Genomic DNA, 6,112 nt, shown 5'->3' with positions numbered 1-6,112 from the left:
TAAGCGTCCGACTTCAGCCAGGTCACGATCTCTCGGTCTGTGAGTTCGAGCCCCGCATCAGGCTCTGGGCTGATGGAGCCTGTTTCGGATTCTGTGTCTCCCTCTCTCTCTGCCCCTCCCCCGTTCATGCTCTGTTTCTCTCTGTCCCCCCCAAAAAAAAAAAAAAAAAAGAAAAAAAAATTACTAAAGTAATAAACCTGTAGCCACACTGATCAAGAAGAAAAGAGAAAGGATTCAAATAAGTCAAATCACAAATGAAACAGAAGACATTAAAAAAAGAGAGGAGAAATAACAACTAACACCACAGAGAAAAAACAATTATGAGATTATTAAAAACTATATGCCAACAAGTATGACAACCTTAAAGAAAAGGAGAAAGTCCTAGAAACATATAACCTCCCAAAACTAAAAGAGAGCTTTCCCTCAAGGTCAGACACAAGACAAGGATGTCCACTCACACTTTTATTCAACACAGTAGTGGAAGGCCTAACCACAGACATTAGACAATGAAAAGAAATAAAAGGCATCCAAATATGTAACACGTGAAAATTTCACTATTTGCATATGATATAATACCATATACAGAAAACCTAAGGACTACACTAAGACCATGCTAGAATTGATAAACAACTTCAATGCACTCGGTAGATACAAACTCTATGTACCGAAATCTGTTGCGTCTGTATACGCCGATAATGACACCGCAGAAAGACAAATTAGAAAAGAAAAGAAAAAACAAACCCCAAACAACCCAATCCCGCTTACAATTGTACCAAACATGATAATAAAGAACACGAAAAGAAATAAAGGAACAAAGACACATCCGGCCACGAGCGAGCGGGTCTCCCTGTACGTCAGCTACTTTAGAGAGTCCCTCTCCTAGAGGCCCCTTCAGCTCAACAGCGGGCTGCACAGGTGTCCCTGTCTCTAGCCCGATTCATCTTGGTGCGAGCACCCTAAGTGGCCAAGGAGGCCCCCGGTCCACGGGAAAAATCATGCCTGGGTACAGCGGAGTTGTGTATCCCGGGCAAAGCGGTCAAGGGGTTGGCGAGATGTGTGTGGAGGAGAGGAGGTATCTGTTCCGGGGCCGCCCTCCCGGGTACCGCTCTGGCTGAGAAGAGGGCAGTGGGGCGCGGCCTGGACCCGGACGACAGTTGCTGCCTGCTGCTGGGCTGAGGGCTGAGGGTAGTGGGGCAATGCCCACGCTGGCTCCTGCGACGCAGTTCGTCCTGGGCACCTTCTGTGGTTTCTGTCGAGGTGCCGGTTGCCGTGATGACCGAGGCTAAACTCCCCTCTCCGCCTGGTTGTTCAGACGCCCGATCCTCCCGTGTTCTCGGTACGTGGACTGACCCGCACCCTCCCATCCCACCAGACCCCTTGTGCCAATATTTCCTGTTTCAGAGTTCTTTCGCCTTGTCCGGAAAGTAAACAAACCACACTCACAGATATCGACCCCTCGAAAGAACAAAGAGACGTCCAGGCACGAGCGAGCGGGTCGCCCTGTGCCTCGGTGTACTTTAGAGACTCGGTCTCTTACAGACACCTGAAGCTCAACGATGGGCTGCGGCGTCCCTCCCTCTCTCTGGCCCAGTTCCATCCCGGGACGAGTCCCACAGTCTCTTTGCGCGACGACACCACCGCTCGCTCACGTGAGCCGGAGGCAACGTGCTAATGGACCGGAGGGTGGCACTGTAGATTCAAAGTGACCTACGCACCAAAGCGTCCGTCAACGTGGTGTCCGGAAACCTTGGACGTTGCCGTGCCCTGGATGAAATCGTCGCTCTGGAGACTCGGGCACGTGTCGCCCGTCTTCTCTACGTTCTTCCTACCTTTAGTCTCCCTGTGTGTGTTTGCCCGACATCTTGCCTGATGGTTCACGGAGGAATGAGACACCCATCCGGCAAGAGCTGATGCTCTGCTCACCACGGCACGTGACTGACGGAAAAGAATACGCACGGGCCCGCACTCATCTTACCCTTCGTTCTCCACCGTGCCAGAAAAACGTGTGGCCTGCCTTCCTCCTGTCCAAAGCCAAACTGGAAAGGAAGACTTAGATGTAAAGGAAACATTAGAGAAGCTTTCAAAAAGCAGCAGCAAGCAAGCAAGCAAAGTAAACCACCCACCCCTACCCTCCTGCCCAGCAGGTGCAAGAAGCATGCACGGAGCACTCTCCTCCTTTTCTCCCTGGAAGGGCCCCCCCCCCCCCCCCCCCCCCCCCCCCCCCCCCCGTCTTTCCTATGCCACCAGGGGAGTGACATTCTTATCCTCAAGGACAGGGGGAGAAGTGGAGAGAATTCTAGAGGAGAACAGATCTTGGTTGGTTGGTTGGTTTTAAAATCCTCATCATCCTTTAGCCTCCCCACGTAGTTCAGTTAGTCGTCCACCGTCGCTTCTCCTTGTTCAACCCAATATACAAGCGTTTAGGTTTGGCCACTTCTCAGGGTCTTGGTTTCCTCAGGAGGGGCTCTACCTGTCACGTGAAACTTGTAGGAAATCAATTTGTTGGCTCCTTGTACGGTTAACCTGTCTCGTGTCAGTGTCACCCTCAGGGTCACCTGCAAACCCTAAGAGGGTGGAGGCATAGGGTGTGTCTCGGTGACACCTTCCTTTTCCCTGCGGGGGCCCACCCCCCCCCCCACCCCCCCCCACCCCCCCTTTGGACTGTAGGGTCCTCTGGGAACCGGGACATTTTTTTTTTTTAATTTTTTTTTTTTTTTTAACGTTTATTTATTTTTGAGACAGAGAGAGACAGAGCATGAATGGGGGAGGGTCAGAGAGAGGGAGACACAGACTTGAAACAGGCTCCGGGCTCTGAGCTGTCAGCACAGGGGCCCGATGCGGGGCTCGAACTCACGGACCGCGAGATCGTGACCTGAGCCGAAGTCGGCGCTCAACCGACTGAGCCACCCAGGCGCCCCATGGGACATTTTTTAGTGAGTGGCTATTAACTCCTTCCGTTCTCCATCCCCCCCCCCCCCCCCCCCCCGCCGCCACCGCCGCCCGTAGTGGTGTTTATTGAGGACAGTAATGGTGAAAGCCATATTCTTGTCGCTTGCCACGCGGTGCACTTGCACCCATGTTCCCCGTACCTGTTTGTGGTCTTTGGACTTCGTCGTGGCCCCGTGCGGCGAAGGACTTTGCTTAAGCTTTATCCGTGGTCGTTTGTTTATCCATCACCCCCTTTCTGTCCCCCCCCCCCCCCCCCCCGCAGCTTGGTTTGTTATGTTTCCGAGAGAGACGCTCCCCCGCTTGACCCAATAGAATAAAAACGGCTCGTCCGTCCGTTGTTGTTCTGGGAGTACTCTCTCGCGTGGTTTCGGTTTGACCGTCCGTCTCTCCCTCCCTCCCTCCCTCCCTCCCTTCCTGCCCGCCGAAATGTGTCTAAGTCCTCCCGGGAGCGCGGGCGCCGCCTGGGCCGCTCTGGGCCGCCCGTGCCCGGCCTGCCCGGTGTGTGCGGGGAATTTTCCGCGCACGTCCGCCTCGGCCGGCCGGGGAGTCGAGTGGCCGGTCTGCCCACCCCCCCCCCCCCCCCCCGCCTTTTCAGCGGCAGCCGCCCCGATGCATTTTTCTTTCTTTTTTTTTTTTTTTAAATTTTTTTTAACGTTTATTTATTTTTGAGACAGAGAGAGACAGAGCATGAACAGGGGAGGGTCACAGAGAGGGGGACACAGAATCTGAAACAGGCTCCAGGCTCTGAGCTGTCAGCAAAGAGCCCGACGCGGGGCTCGAACCCACGCACCGCGAGATCATGACCTGAGCTGAAGTCGGCCGCTCAACCGACTGAGCCACCCAGGCGCCCCCCGATGCATTTTTCGAGTGTCCCTTGGGCTGCCGGGGTCGCGCCGTGCCGGCCGGCCGGGAGCTCCCGAGGCGGACGCCCTCCGCCGGCCTGGGACCGAGAGGCGGCATCCGGAGTGGGCCGGGACGAGATCGGGCGGCCGGGCCGCCGGCTGTGCGCCCTCTCGGCCCCGAGATCGCGAGCTGTCCCCGCTGACGTTTCGGTCGGTTGTCGGGCGCCACCTGGCGGCCGCTTTTATATAGCGTTTCCCCTCCGGAGCGTCGGCGACGTCGGCAAGGGATGCGATTCGGCCGCGGTCCCCGGGGCGGAGTTCCAGAAGGCCGGCGACGTTGGCGTGATCGTCCCGCTGTCGTCGGGGCGCCGGCGGCTGGTGCACTTGCCGGAGATTGAACCTCCGGGTATATGGGGGAGTAGCGGCGGCGCTCCCTGGGAGCGAGCCGGGGTGGGGGGCTGCCCGGACGGGTCGACCAGCACCCGCCGGTGCTTTCCTCCCCTCCCACCGCCCCCCCCGACCGCGGGGACCGTCCGGGGCCGCCACCCGGAGACTGTGGCCCCCGTGGGTCGCTTGTCGGTCCTTCCCTGCCAGGCGTCTTTTGTCTTCCCTCCCGCTTCGCGGTCGGGCCGGGCCGGGCCGGGCCGGGCCGGTGAGGACCGTCCTGAGCCTTGAGGGGAAGCCCGCGGAGGGCGCGATGGGCCCGGGCGGGGGCACGCGTGGTGCTCCCGGTCGTTGGACCCGATTTTCTCCCCAGATTTTCCGAGGCCCGCTGCGGAGTTGGGGACCGGGCCGCGAGGGGAAGCCCGTATAGGGCGCCAACGCCGGCGCGCCCGCGATCCCCGTTGAGGTCCTGTCGTCGGGGGCGCCTCCGCGCAATTCAGACCCCCCCCCAAAACAGTCCCAGCCGGGGGTCGGGGACTGGCATGGGGCCGGTCTTGCGAGGTCCGGGGAGGCTTCCGCAGGCGACAGCGCGGAGTGTTTTATTTTTCTAAGTCCCGACCCGGAGACGACCCGTGGACGGGCGAACGTGTAACGGGGCAGGGCCTACCCGGCCATCCTCCCCCCCCCATCCCGCGATTCCCCGGTCGGTCGGTCGGTCGGTCGGTCGGTCGGTCCCGGGGTCGACCAGATGGCCCCCGGGGACTTCCGGGGGGGGTGGGGTTGCTTGGCGGTGATGGGAAGATGCTTGGGGCCCGTGGCCGGGCCAGGGTCCCAGAAGGTCCCAGTGACCTGTGGCTCGGCCCCGCCTGCCAACGCGGTTATTTTTGTCTCCTGAAAGAGGTACTTTTTGCTGCCAGGTAGGTGCTGACACGTTCTGATGTGGCGGTTGTCATCCTGTAAGAGAGACTTGGGCCTCGTCGCCGCTGGCTGGCGTGGCTCCGGGCTTGGCGGTGACGCCGAGCCGAGCCCGACTCCGCCCTTTGCCCGCCTGCTTGCTCGAGCCGTCTGCCTGGGCCTGCGCGCCGGCTCTCGTGCATCCAGGTGTGGTTCAGGCTGTGGCGCCACCTCCGGTCTCTGGCACCCGAGGGCGGCGTGGGGAGGCGGCGTGGGTCTTCTACCCCGTGCGCTCCCCGCTGCGGGCACCCGGCCGTGGCCGTGACAAACCCACCCTCGCAAGGCTCCGTGCCGCGTGTCAGGCGTTCCCTTTTCCCCTTGTGGGTTGTCCGGCTGCCTGTTCCCTGGGAGAGGTGGGGGAGGGGTGCTGGCGAGGCTGAAGCAGGTCCTCCTCTGGTCGCTGTCCTCGCCGGGCGTTTCCCCAGCCCCCTCCTCACCCCAGGACTGCCTCGTGTGGCGGTAACCGATCGATGTGGTGATGTCGCGCTCTCCCGGGCCGGGCCTAAGCCGTGTCAGACGAGGGACGGACACTCCTGGTGAGTGGGACCGCTCTTCTCGTTCTGCCTGCGGGCCCCATGCTCCTCCTTCCCGCCTGTCGCGGGGGGTTGCGGAGGGGTGCGGACTCCGGCCCGACCCCGGCCTCCCGTCGCTGCGGGACCGGGGTCGGCTGACGCAGCGGACACTCTCGCTGGCCTCTCTTGGCTGTGTTGTGGTGGGCGGCCTCCCTGTGGTGGGGGGGCTGCACCCGACGCCACGCTGCTCGCCGCCTGGGCGTGCTGAGCGCGTGGCGCCTGGCCCTCCGTGGTGCCCCTGGAGCGCTCCAGGTCGTCTCAGGTGCCTGAAGCCGAGTGGTGGCGCCGTTCCCTGTTCCCAGCGGACCCCCCTTTGGGTCGCCGCCGTTGGCGGAGTTGCCCGAGGTGGGCGGGTGGCAGAATCGGTGAAGGGAGGCACACCCGTTCCCCCCGCTGCGGGGAGCGGGCGCC

This window comes from Panthera pardus, unplaced genomic scaffold, assembly GCF_024362965.1.
Source record: "Panthera pardus isolate Hobbes unplaced genomic scaffold, ASM2436296v1 HiC_scaffold_295, whole genome shotgun sequence".
Classification (NCBI taxonomy): Eukaryota; Metazoa; Chordata; class Mammalia; order Carnivora; family Felidae; genus Panthera; species Panthera pardus.
The sequence above is the reverse complement of the archived record's forward strand: the minus strand, read 5'-3'. Positions refer to the sequence as shown.